This window comes from Lissotriton vulgaris, chromosome 1_1 (assembly GCF_964263255.1).
Source record: "Lissotriton vulgaris chromosome 1_1, aLisVul1.2, whole genome shotgun sequence".
NCBI classification, from domain to species: Eukaryota; Metazoa; Chordata; class Amphibia; order Caudata; family Salamandridae; genus Lissotriton; species Lissotriton vulgaris.
Genome location: NC_141685.1, coordinates 244,206,025 through 244,218,887, shown reverse-complemented (window position 1 = coordinate 244,218,887; position 12,863 = coordinate 244,206,025). Strand labels below are relative to the sequence as shown.

The following is a 12,863-nucleotide window of genomic DNA, read 5'->3' as shown; positions in this document are numbered from 1 at the left end:
CCTTCCAAATACCGAATTGTAGTGGTATGTAGAAATGTTTTTCCACCGTAATGTGGCCCAAAACAATCATACTTCATCACCATCTGAGTGATTGTGGTAACCAAACATGAAACAATAAGGTATCCCGTAAAAACCTCTTCCCCTTTGAGAATGTTTCAAAACAAACATTTTAAGTGCAGGCATTGGTCCTATGTACCACTGCCTATTCAAATAAAATACCAATCAAACAAATACATATATTTTTTTTAATGATCCATTTTTCCTTTAATAAATATTATTAAGAACTACTTCTACAGTTCCACAGTTTCAAGGTTGTACTTTCCGGCACAACTTAGCATGATCCTCTCACTCTTTCATGATGTACTGATATATTGTCATTCTGAACTTGGATGACAGCTGGGGATATAGCTCAGTGGTAGAGCATTTGACTGCAGATCAAGAGGTCCCTGGTTCAAATCCGGGTGTCCCCTCATACTATTTTGAATCTGCTGTTTGTAGTTGGGAATTTTCATGAATCCCATTTGGATCATCTTTGACAGAGTCAGTGTTCCCTTGGATGTTACACTTTAATACCATTACAGTGTTGCTGATTAAAACTTGTGAGTAACTGCATTTTTTACACTGGGCTTGGTATTCCCTATGGGAAATTTCTGAAACATCATTGATCTATTTTGGAATTCGTCTCTACCTTTCACAGCTCTAAACAAAGAGAATGGACTATGAAACCAATTGACAAATTTGTTATACTGTTTGGTGCTCTCTTGAATCGAAATAAAGAAATGGCTTAGAATACTGGGCAGCTATGCAATCAATCTATTTCTCATTACACCTGTGTCCTCAGTCTTACATATATTCCATCTCTTCTCTGTCCATACAAAGTATGTGTTTGTTTGAAGCACTTCATTTTTGTGCAACTTAGGAACTATTTAATTTCTCCTTGAAAGCTCTGCCTACGTGCAAGATGTACAAACCCTCGTTGCAGTTGCAAGAAGGCTGGTCTGAAGAATCAGGCCAGTTGCAAGCACAAAGTGGCTTTTTTTGATGTATTAAATTGAAGGTACTTGAAAGGGGTGTTTGGGTGTTCCTTCCAAATACCGAATTGTAGTGGTATGTAGAAATGTTTTTCCATCGTAATTTGGCCAAAAAACAATCATACTTCACCACCATCTCGGTGATTGTGGTAACCAATCATCAAATGATAATGTGTCACGTAAAAACCTCTTCCCCTTTAAGAATGTTTCAAAACAATCATTGTATGTAGAGGCATTGGTCTTATGTTCCACGGCCTATTCAAATAAAACAGCAATGAAAAAATTAATCTGTTTTTTAAATGATCCAGTTTTACTTTAATAAATAATATTAAGGACTACTTCTCCTGTTCCACAGTTTCAAGCCTGTACTTTCCGGCACAACTTAGCATGATCCTCGCACTCTTTCATGATGTACTGATATTATGTCATTCTGATTTTACTGAAAAGCTGGGGATATAGCTCAGTGGTAGAGCATTTGACTGCAGATCGAGAGGTCCCTGGTTCAACTCCAGGTGTCCCCTCAGACTATATTGATTCTGTTGTTTGTAGTTGGGACTTTTCATCAATTCCTTTTGGATCATCTTTGACAGAGTCAGTGTTCCCTTGGATATTGCACTTTAATAGCATTACAGAGTTTGCTGCTCAAAACCTGTGAGTAAATGGAGTTTTAACACTCGGCTTGGTATTCCCTTTGGGAAATTTCTGAAAGATCATTGATCTATTTTGGAATTTGGCTCTTCCTTTTACAGCACTAAAGAAAGGGAATGGACTATGAAACAAATTGACAAATTTGTTATACTGTTTGATGCTTTCTTGAATCGCACTAAAGAAATGGCTTAGAATACTGTGCAGCGATGCAGTCAGTCTATTTCTCATTTCACCTGTGTCCTCAGTCTTACATATATTCCACCTTTTCCCTGTGCATTAAAAGTATGTGCTTGTTTGAAGCACTTCATTTTTGTGCAACATAGGAACTATTTAATTTCTCCTTGAAAGCTCTGCCTACGTGCAAGATGTACAAACCCTCGTTGCAGTTGCAAGAAGGCTGGTCTGAAGAATCAGGCCAGTTGCAAGCACAAAGTGGCTTTTTTTGATGTATTAAATCGAAGGTACTTGAAAGGGGTGTTTTGGTGTTCCTTCCAAATGCCGAATTGTAGTGGTATGTAGAAATGTTTTTCCTCCGTAATTTGGCCAAAAAACATTCATACTTAACCACCATCTCGGTGATTGTGGTAACCAATCATCAAATGATAATGTGTCATGTAAAAACCTCTTCCGCTTTAAGAATGTTTCAAAACAATCATTGTATGTAGAGGAATTGGTCTTATGTACCACTGCCTATTCAAATAAAAAAGCAATGAAACAAATTAATCTGTTTTTTAAATGAGCCAGTTTTACTTTAATAAATAATATTAAGGACTACTTCTCCTGTTCCACAGTTTCAAGCCTGTACTTTCCGGCACAACTTAGCATGATCCTCTCACTCTTTCATGATGTACTGATATTATGTCATTCTGATTTTACTGAAAAGATGGGGATATAGCTCAGTGGTAGAGCATTTGACTGCAGATCAAGAGGTCCCTGGTTCAAATCCGGGTGTCCCCTCAGACTATTTTGATTCTGTTGTTTGTAGTTGGGACTTTTCATCAATTCCTTTTGGATCATCTTTGACAGAGTCAGTGTTCCCTTGGATATTGCACTTTAATATCATTACAGATTTTGCTGCTCAAAACCTGTGAGTAAATGCAGTTTTAACACTCGGCTTGGTGTTCCCTTTGGGAACTTTCTGAAAGATCATTGATCTATTTTGGAATTTGGCTCTTCTTTTTACAGCACAAGAGAAAGGGAATGGACTATGAAATAAACTGACAAATTTGTTATACTGTTTGTTGCTTTCTTGAATCGCACTAAAGAAATGGCTTCGAATACTGTGCAGCGATGCAGTCAGTCTATTTCTCATTTCACCTGTGTCCTCAGTCTTACATATATTCCACCTTTTCCCTGTGCATCCAAAGTATGGGCTTGTTTGAAGCACTTCATTTTTGTGCAACGTAGGAACTATTTAATTTCTCCTTAAATGCTCTGCCTACGTGCAAGATGTACGAACCATTGTTGCAGTTGCAAGAAGGCTGGCCTGAAGAATCAGGCCATTTGCAAGCACAAAGTGGCTTTTTCTGATGTTTTAAATCGAAGGTCCGTGAAAGGGGTGTTTGGGTGTACCTTCCAAATACCGAATTGTAGTGGTATGTAGAAATGTTTTTCCACCGTAATGTGGCCCAAAACAATCATACTTCATCACCATCTGAGTGATTGTGGTAACCAAACATGAAACAATAAGGTATCCCGTAAATAACCTCTTCCCCTTTGAGAATGTTTCAAAACAAACATTTTAAGTGCAGGCATTGGTCCTATGTACCACTGCCTATTCAAATAAAATACCAATCAAACAAATACATATATTTTTTTAATGATCCATTTTTCCTTTAATAAATAATATTAAGAACTACTTCTACAGTTCCACAGTTTCAAGGTTGTACTTTCCGGCACAACTTAGCATGATCCTCTCACTCTTTCATGATGTACTGATATATTGTCATTCTGATCTTGGCTGACAGCTGGGGATATAGCTGAGTGGTAGAGCATTTGACTGCAGATCAAGAGGTCCCTGGTTCAAATCCGGGTGTCCCCTCATACTATTTTGAATCTGCTGTTTGTAGTTGGGAATTTTCATCAATTCCTTTTGGATCATCTTTGACAGAGTCAGTGTTCCCTTGGATATTGCACTTTAATAGCATTACAGAGTTTGCTGCTCAAAACCTGTGAGTAAATGGAGATTTAACACTCGGCTTGGTATTCCCTTTGGGAAATTTCTGAAAGATCATTGATCTATTTTGGAATTTGGCTCTTCCTTTTACAGCACTAAAGAAAGGGAATGGACTATGAAACAAATTGACAAATTTGTTATACTGTTTGATGCTTTCTTGAATCGCACTAAAGAAATGGCTTAGAATACTGTGCAGCGATGCAGTCAGTCTATTTCTCATTTCACCTGTGTCCTCAGTCTTACATATATTCCACCTTTTCCCTGTGCATTAAAAGTATGTGCTTGTTTGAAGCACTTCATTTTTGTGCAACATAGGAACTATTTAATTTCTCCTTGAAAGCTCTGCCTACGTGCAAGATGTACAAACCCTCGTTGCAGTTGCAAGAAGGCTGGTCTGAAGAATCAGGCCAGTTGCAAGCACAAAGTGGCTTTTTTTGATGTATTAAATCGAAGGTACTTAAAAGGGGTGTTTTGGTGTTCCTTCCAAATGCCGAATTGTAGTGGTATGTAGAAATGTTTTTCCTCCGTAATTTGGCCAAAAAACATTCATACTTAACCACCATCTCGGTGATTGTGGTAACCAATCATCAAATGATAATGTGTCATGTAAAAACCTCTTCCGCTTTAAGAATGTTTCAAAACAATCATTGTATGTAGAGGAATTGGTCTTATGTACCACTGCCTATTCAAATAAAATAGCAATGAAACAAATTAATCTGTTTTTTAAATGAGCCAGTTTTACTTTAATAAATAATATTAAGGACTACTTCTCCTGTTCCACAGTTTCAAGCCTGTACTTTCCGGCACAACTTAGCATGATCCTCTCACTCTTTCATGATGTACTGATATTATGTCATTCTGATTTTACTGAAAAGATGGGGATATAGCTCAGTGGTAGAGCATTTGACTGCAGATCAAGAGGTCCCTGGTTCAAATCCGGGTGTCCCCTCAGACTATTTTGATTCTGTTGTTTGTAGTTGGGACTTTTCATCAATTCCTTTTGGATCATCTTTGACAGAGTCAGTGTTCCCTTGGATATTGCACTTTAATATCATTACAGAGTTTGCTGCTCAAAACCTGTGAGTAAATGCAGTTTTAACACTCGGCTTGGTGTTCCCTTTGGGAACTTTCTGAAAGATCATTGATCTATTTTGGAATTTGGCTCTTCTTTTTACAGCACAAGAGAAAGGGAATGGACTATGAAATAAACTGACAAATTTGTTATACTGTTTGTTGCTTTCTTGAATCGCACTAAAGAAATGGCTTCGAATACTGTGCAGCGATGCAGTCAGTCTATTTCTCATTTCACCTGTGTCCTCAGTCTTACATATATTCCACCTTTTCCCTGTGCATCCAAAGTATGGGCTTGTTTGAAGCACTTCATTTTTGTGCAACGTAGGAACTATTTAATTTCTCCTTAAATGCTTTGCCTACGTGCAAGATGTACGAACCATTGTTGCAGTTGCAAGAAGGCTGGCCTGAAGAATCAGGCCATTTGCAAGCACAAAGTGGCTTTTTCTGATGTTTTAAATCGAAGGTCCGTGAAAGGGGTGTTTGGGTGTACCTTCCAAATACCGAATTGTAGTGGTATGTAGAAATGTTTTTCCACCGTAATGTGGCCCAAAACAATCATACTTCATCACCATCTGAGTGATTGTGGTAACCAAACATGAAACAATAAGGTATCCCGTAAATAACCTCTTCCCCTTTGAGAATGTTTCAAAACAAACATTTTAAGTGCAGGCATTGGTCCTATGTACCACTGCCTATTCAAATAAAATACCAATCAAACAAATACATATATTTTTTTAATGATCCATTTTTCCTTTAATAAATAATATTAAGAACTACTTCTACAGTTCCACAGTTTCAAGGTTGTACTTTCCGGCACAACTTAGCATGATCCTCTCACTCTTTCATGATGTACTGATATATTGTCATTCTGATCTTGGCTGACAGCTGGGGATATAGCTGAGTGGTAGAGCATTTGACTGCAGATCAAGAGGTCCCTGGTTCAAATCCGGGTGTCCCCTCATACTATTTTGAATCTGCTGTTTGTAGTTGGGAATTTTCATGAATCCCATTTGGATCATCTTTGACAGAGTCAGTGTTCCCTTGGATGTTACACTTTAATACCATTACAGTGTTGCTGATTAAAACTTGTGAGTAACTGCATTTTTTACACTGGGCTTGGTATTCCCTATGGGAAATTTCTGAAACATCATTGATCTATTTTGGAATTCGTCTCTACCTTTCACAGCTCTAAACAAAGAGAATGGACTATGAAACCAATTGACAAATTTGTTATACTGTTTGGTGCTCTCTTGAATCGAACTAAAGAAATGGCTTAGAATACTGGGCAGCTATGCAATCAATCTATTTCTCATTACACCTGTGTCCTCAGTCTTACATATATTCCATCTCTTCTCTGTCCATACAAAGTATGTGTTTGTTTGAAGCACTTCATTTTTGTGCAACTTAGGAACTATTTAATTTCTCCTTGAAAGCTCTGCCTACGTGCAAGATGTACAAACCCTCGTTGCAGTTGCAAGAAGGCTGGTCTGAAGAATCAGGCCAGTTGCAAGCACAAAGTGGCTTTTTTTGATGTATTAAATTGAAGGTACTTGAAAGGGGTGTTTGGGTGTTCCTTCCAAATACCGAATTGTAGTGGTATGTAGAAATGTTTTTCCATCGTAATTTGGCCAAAAAACAATCATACTTCACCACCATCTCGGTGATTGTGGTAACCAATCATCAAATGATAATGTGTCACGTAAAAACCTCTTCCCCTTTAAGAATGTTTCAAAACAATCATTGTATGTAGAGGCATTGGTCTTATGTTCCACGGCCTATTCAAATAAAACAGCAATGAAAAAATTAATCTGTTTTTTAAATGATCCAGTTTTACTTTAATAAATAATATTAAGGACTACTTCTCCTGTTCCACAGTTTCAAGCCTGTACTTTCCGGCACAACTTAGCATGATCCTCGCACTCTTTCATGATGTACTGATATTATGTCATTCTGATTTTACTGAAAAGCTGGGGATATAGCTCAGTGGTAGAGCATTTGACTGCAGATCGAGAGGTCCCTGGTTCAACTCCAGGTGTCCCCTCAGACTATATTGATTCTGTTGTTTGTAGTTGGGACTTTTCATCAATTCCTTTTGGATCATCTTTGACAGAGTCAGTGTTCCCTTGGATATTGCACTTTAATAGCATTACAGAGTTTGCTGCTCAAAACCTGTGAGTAAATGGAGTTTTAACACTCGGCTTGGTATTCCCTTTGGGAAATTTCTGAAAGATCATTGATCTATTTTGGAATTTGGCTCTTCCTTTTACAGCACTAAAGAAAGGGAATGGACTATGAAACAAATTGACAAATTTGTTATACTGTTTGATGCTTTCTTGAATCGCACTAAAGAAATGGCTTAGAATACTGTGCAGCGATGCAGTCAGTCTATTTCTCATTTCACCTGTGTCCTCAGTCTTACATATATTCCACCTTTTCCCTGTGCATTAAAAGTATGTGCTTGTTTGAAGCACTTCATTTTTGTGCAACATAGGAACTATTTAATTTCTCCTTGAAAGCTCTGCCTACGTGCAAGATGTACAAACCCTCGTTGCAGTTGCAAGAAGGCTGGTCTGAAGAATCAGGCCAGTTGCAAGCACAAAGTGGCTTTTTTTGATGTATTAAATCGAAGGTACTTGAAAGGGGTGTTTTGGTGTTCCTTCCAAATGCCGAATTGTAGTGGTATGTAGAAATGTTTTTCCTCCGTAATTTGGCCAAAAAACATTCATACTTAACCACCATCTCGGTGATTGTGGTAACCAATCATCAAATGATAATGTGTCATGTAAAAACCTCTTCCGCTTTAAGAATGTTTCAAAACAATCATTGTATGTAGAGGAATTGGTCTTATGTACCACTGCCTATTCAAATAAAAAAGCAATGAAACAAATTAATCTGTTTTTTAAATGAGCCAGTTTTACTTTAATAAATAATATTAAGGACTACTTCTCCTGTTCCACAGTTTCAAGCCTGTACTTTCCGGCACAACTTAGCATGATCCTCTCACTCTTTCATGATGTACTGATATTATGTCATTCTGATTTTACTGAAAAGATGGGGATATAGCTCAGTGGTAGAGCATTTGACTGCAGATCAAGAGGTCCCTGGTTCAAATCCGGGTGTCCCCTCAGACTATTTTGATTCTGTTGTTTGTAGTTGGGACTTTTCATCAATTCCTTTTGGATCATCTTTGACAGAGTCAGTGTTCCCTTGGATATTGCACTTTAATATCATTACAGATTTTGCTGCTCAAAACCTGTGAGTAAATGCAGTTTTAACACTCGGCTTGGTGTTCCCTTTGGGAACTTTCTGAAAGATCATTGATCTATTTTGGAATTTGGCTCTTCTTTTTACAGCACAAGAGAAAGGGAATGGACTATGAAATAAACTGACAAATTTGTTATACTGTTTGTTGCTTTCTTGAATCGCACTAAAGAAATGGCTTCGAATACTGTGCAGCGATGCAGTCAGTCTATTTCTCATTTCACCTGTGTCCTCAGTCTTACATATATTCCACCTTTTCCCTGTGCATCCAAAGTATGGGCTTGTTTGAAGCACTTCATTTTTGTGCAACGTAGGAACTATTTAATTTCTCCTTAAATGCTCTGCCTACGTGCAAGATGTACGAACCATTGTTGCAGTTGCAAGAAGGCTGGCCTGAAGAATCAGGCCATTTGCAAGCACAAAGTGGCTTTTTCTGATGTTTTAAATCGAAGGTCCGTGAAAGGGGTGTTTGGGTGTACCTTCCAAATACCGAATTGTAGTGGTATGTAGAAATGTTTTTCCACCGTAATGTGGCCCAAAACAATCATACTTCATCACCATCTGAGTGATTGTGGTAACCAAACATGAAACAATAAGGTATCCCGTAAATAACCTCTTCCCCTTTGAGAATGTTTCAAAACAAACATTTTAAGTGCAGGCATTGGTCCTATGTACCACTGCCTATTCAAATAAAATACCAATCAAACAAATACATATATTTTTTTAATGATCCATTTTTCCTTTAATAAATAATATTAAGAACTACTTCTACAGTTCCACAGTTTCAAGGTTGTACTTTCCGGCACAACTTAGCATGATCCTCTCACTCTTTCATGATGTACTGATATATTGTCATTCTGATCTTGGCTGACAGCTGGGGATATAGCTGAGTGGTAGAGCATTTGACTGCAGATCAAGAGGTCCCTGGTTCAAATCCGGGTGTCCCCTCATACTATTTTGAATCTGCTGTTTGTAGTTGGGAATTTTCATCAATTCCTTTTGGATCATCTTTGACAGAGTCAGTGTTCCCTTGGATATTGCACTTTAATAGCATTACAGAGTTTGCTGCTCAAAACCTGTGAGTAAATGGAGTTTTAACACTCGGCTTGGTATTCCCTTTGGGAAATTTCTGAAAGATCATTGATCTATTTTGGAATTTGGCTCTTCCTTTTACAGCACTAAAGAAAGGGAATGGACTATGAAACAAATTGACAAATTTGTTATACTGTTTGATGCTTTCTTGAATCGCACTAAAGAAATGGCTTAGAATACTGTGCAGCGATGCAGTCAGTCTATTTCTCATTTCACCTGTGTCCTCAGTCTTACATATATTCCACCTTTTCCCTGTGCATTAAAAGTATGTGCTTGTTTGAAGCACTTCATTTTTGTGCAACATAGGAACTATTTAATTTCTCCTTGAAAGCTCTGCCTACGTGCAAGATGTACAAACCCTCGTTGCAGTTGCAAGAAGGCTGGTCTGAAGAATCAGGCCAGTTGCAAGCACAAAGTGGCTTTTTTTGATGTATTAAATCGAAGGTACTTAAAAGGGGTGTTTTGGTGTTCCTTCCAAATGCCGAATTGTAGTGGTATGTAGAAATGTTTTTCCTCCGTAATTTGGCCAAAAAACATTCATACTTAACCACCATCTCGGTGATTGTGGTAACCAATCATCAAATGATAATGTGTCATGTAAAAACCTCTTCCGCTTTAAGAATGTTTCAAAACAATCATTGTATGTAGAGGAATTGGTCTTATGTACCACTGCCTATTCAAATAAAATAGCAATGAAACAAATTAATCTGTTTTTTAAATGAGCCAGTTTTACTTTAATAAATAATATTAAGGACTACTTCTCCTGTTCCACAGTTTCAAGCCTGTACTTTCCGGCACAACTTAGCATGATCCTCTCACTCTTTCATGATGTACTGATATTATGTCATTCTGATTTTACTGAAAAGATGGGGATATAGCTCAGTGGTAGAGCATTTGACTGCAGATCAAGAGGTCCCTGGTTCAAATCCGGGTGTCCCCTCAGACTATTTTGATTCTGTTGTTTGTAGTTGGGACTTTTCATCAATTCCTTTTGGATCATCTTTGACAGAGTCAGTGTTCCCTTGGATATTGCACTTTAATATCATTACAGAGTTTGCTGCTCAAAACCTGTGAGTAAATGCAGTTTTAACACTCGGCTTGGTGTTCCCTTTGGGAACTTTCTGAAAGATCATTGATCTATTTTGGAATTTGGCTCTTCTTTTTACAGCACAAGAGAAAGGGAATGGACTATGAAATAAACTGACAAATTTGTTATACTGTTTGTTGCTATCTTGAATCGCACTAAAGAAATGGCTTCGAATACTGTGCAGCGATGCAGTCAGTCTATTTCTCATTTCACCTGTGTCCTCAGTCTTACATATATTCCACCTTTTCCCTGTGCATCCAAAGTATGGGCTTGTTTGAAGCACTTCATTTTTGTGCAACGTAGGATCTATTTAATTTCTCCTTAAATGCTCTGCCTACGTGCAAGATGTACGAACCATTGTTGCAGTTGCAAGAAGGCTGGCCTGAAGAATCAGGCCATTTGCAAGCACAAAGTGGCTTTTTCTGATGTTTTAAATCGAAGGTCCGTGAAAGGGGTGTTTGGGTGTACCTTCCAAATACCGAATTGTAGTGGTATGTAGAAATGTTTTTCCACCGTAATGTGGCCCAAAACAATCATACTTCATCACCATCTGAGTGATTGTGGTAACCAAACATGAAACAATAAGGTATCCCGTAAATAACCTCTTCCCCTTTGAGAATGTTTCAAAACAAACATTTTAAGTGCAGGCATTGGTCCTATGTACCACTGCCTATTCAAATAAAATACCAATCAAACAAATACATATATTTTTTTAATGATCCATTTTTCCTTTAATAAATAATATTAAGAACTACTTCTACAGTTCCACAGTTTCAAGGTGTACTTTCCGGCACAACTTAGCATGATCCTCTCACTCTTTCATGATGTACTGATATATTGTCATTCTGATCTTGGCTGACAGCTGGGGATATAGCTGAGTGGTAGAGCATTTGACTGCAGATCAAGAGGTCCCTGGTTCAAATCCTGGTGTCCCCTCATACTATTTTGAATCTGCTGTTTGTAGTTGGGAATTTTCATGAATCCCATTTGGATCATCTTTGACAGAGTCAGTGTTCCCTTGGATGTTACACTTTAATACCATTACAGTGTTGCTGATTAAAACTTGTGAGTAACTGCATTTTTTACACTGGGCTTGGTATTCCCTATGGGAAATTTCTGAAACATCATTGATCTATTTTGAAATTCGGCTCTACCTTTCACAGCTCTAAACAAAGGGAATGGACTATGAAACCAATTGACAAATTTGTTATACTGTTTGGTGCTCTCTTGAATCGCACTAAAGAAATGGCTTAGAATACTGGGCAGCTATGCAATCAATCTATTTCTCATTACACCTGTGTCCTCAGTCTTACATATATTCCATCTCTTCTCTGTCCATACAAAGTATGTGTTTGTTTGAAGCACTTCATTTTTGTGCAACTTAGGAACTATTTAATTTCTCCTTGAAAGCTCTGCCTACGTGCAAGATGTGCAAACCCTCGTTGCAGTTGCAAGAAGGCTGGTCTGAAGAATCAGGCCAGTTGCAAGCACAAAGTGGCTTTTTTTGATGTATTAAATCAAAGGTACTTGAAAGGGGTGTTTGGGTGTTCCTTCCAAATACCGAATTGTAGTGGTATGTAGAAATGTTTTTCCATCGTAATTTGGCCAAAAACAATCATACTTCACCACCATCTCGGTGATTGTGGTAACCAATCATCAAATCATAATGTGTCACGTAAAAACCTCTTCCCCTTTAAGAATGTTTCAAAACAATCATTGTATGTAGAGGCATTGGTCTTATGTACCACTGCCTATTCAAATAAAATAGCAATGAAACAAAGTAATCCGTTTTTTAAATGATACAGCTTTCCTTTAATAAATAATATTAACTACTACTTCTCCTGTTCCACAGTTTCAAGCCTGTACTTTCCGGCACAACTTAGCATGATCCTCTCACTCTTTCATGATGTACTGATATTATGTCATTCTGATTGTACTGAAAAGTTGGGGATATAGCTCAGTGGTAGAGCATTTGACTGCAGATCAAGAGGTCTCTGGTTCAAATCCGGTTGTCCCCTCAGACTTTTTTGATTCTGTTGTTTGTAGTTGGGACTTTTCATCAATTCCTTTTGGATCATCTTTGACAGAGTCAGTGTTCCCTTGGATATTGCACTTTAATAGCATTACATAGTTTGCTGCTCAAAACCTGTGAGTAAATGGAGTTTTAACACTCGGCGTGGTATTCCCTTTGGGAAATTTCTGAAAGATCATTGATCTATTTTGGAATTTGGCTCTTCCTTTTACAGCACTAAAGAAAGGCAATGGACTATGAAACAAATTGACAAATGTGTTATACTGTTTGGTGCTCTCTTGAATCACACTAAAGAAATGGCTTAGAATACTGTGCAGCGATGCAGTCAGTCTATTTCTCATTTCACCTGTGTCCTCAGTCTTACATATATTCCAGCTTTTCCCTGTGCATTAAAAGTATGTGCTTGTTTGAAGCACTTCATTTTTGTGCAACGTAGGAACTATTTAATTTCTCCTTGAAAGC

The 12,863-nt window shown here is 37.8% G+C and overlaps 12 non-coding genes across 12 annotated transcripts; all 12 read left to right on the top strand.

Annotated features, from left to right (window-relative positions):
* Nucleotides 1–398: 398 nt before the first annotated feature.
* TRNAC-GCA (transfer RNA cysteine (anticodon GCA)) lies at nucleotides 399–470 on the top strand. Its single transcript has one exon. It is a non-coding gene; the product is annotated as a tRNA-Cys (tRNA).
* A 1,010-nt stretch (nucleotides 471–1,480) lies between these two features.
* On the top strand, nucleotides 1,481–1,552 carry TRNAC-GCA (transfer RNA cysteine (anticodon GCA)). The gene has a single exon. It is a non-coding gene; the product is annotated as a tRNA-Cys (tRNA).
* Nucleotides 1,553–2,564: 1,012 nt separating this feature from the next.
* TRNAC-GCA (transfer RNA cysteine (anticodon GCA)) lies at nucleotides 2,565–2,636 on the top strand. The gene has a single exon. It is a non-coding gene; the product is annotated as a tRNA-Cys (tRNA).
* A 1,012-nt stretch (nucleotides 2,637–3,648) lies between these two features.
* On the top strand, nucleotides 3,649–3,720 carry TRNAC-GCA (transfer RNA cysteine (anticodon GCA)). The gene has a single exon. It is a non-coding gene; the product is annotated as a tRNA-Cys (tRNA).
* A 1,012-nt stretch (nucleotides 3,721–4,732) lies between these two features.
* TRNAC-GCA (transfer RNA cysteine (anticodon GCA)) lies at nucleotides 4,733–4,804 on the top strand. The gene has a single exon. It is a non-coding gene; the product is annotated as a tRNA-Cys (tRNA).
* Nucleotides 4,805–5,816: 1,012 nt separating this feature from the next.
* TRNAC-GCA (transfer RNA cysteine (anticodon GCA)) lies at nucleotides 5,817–5,888 on the top strand. The gene has a single exon. It is a non-coding gene; the product is annotated as a tRNA-Cys (tRNA).
* Nucleotides 5,889–6,898: 1,010 nt separating this feature from the next.
* Nucleotides 6,899–6,970, top strand: TRNAC-GCA (transfer RNA cysteine (anticodon GCA)). Its single transcript has one exon. It is a non-coding gene; the product is annotated as a tRNA-Cys (tRNA).
* A 1,012-nt stretch (nucleotides 6,971–7,982) lies between these two features.
* TRNAC-GCA (transfer RNA cysteine (anticodon GCA)) lies at nucleotides 7,983–8,054 on the top strand. Its single transcript has one exon. It is a non-coding gene; the product is annotated as a tRNA-Cys (tRNA).
* A 1,012-nt stretch (nucleotides 8,055–9,066) lies between these two features.
* Nucleotides 9,067–9,138, top strand: TRNAC-GCA (transfer RNA cysteine (anticodon GCA)). The gene has a single exon. It is a non-coding gene; the product is annotated as a tRNA-Cys (tRNA).
* A 1,012-nt stretch (nucleotides 9,139–10,150) lies between these two features.
* TRNAC-GCA (transfer RNA cysteine (anticodon GCA)) lies at nucleotides 10,151–10,222 on the top strand. The gene has a single exon. It is a non-coding gene; the product is annotated as a tRNA-Cys (tRNA).
* Nucleotides 10,223–11,233: 1,011 nt separating this feature from the next.
* Nucleotides 11,234–11,305, top strand: TRNAC-GCA (transfer RNA cysteine (anticodon GCA)). Its single transcript has one exon. It is a non-coding gene; the product is annotated as a tRNA-Cys (tRNA).
* Nucleotides 11,306–12,315: 1,010 nt separating this feature from the next.
* Nucleotides 12,316–12,387, top strand: TRNAC-GCA (transfer RNA cysteine (anticodon GCA)). Its single transcript has one exon. It is a non-coding gene; the product is annotated as a tRNA-Cys (tRNA).
* Nucleotides 12,388–12,863: the final 476 nt, after the last annotated feature.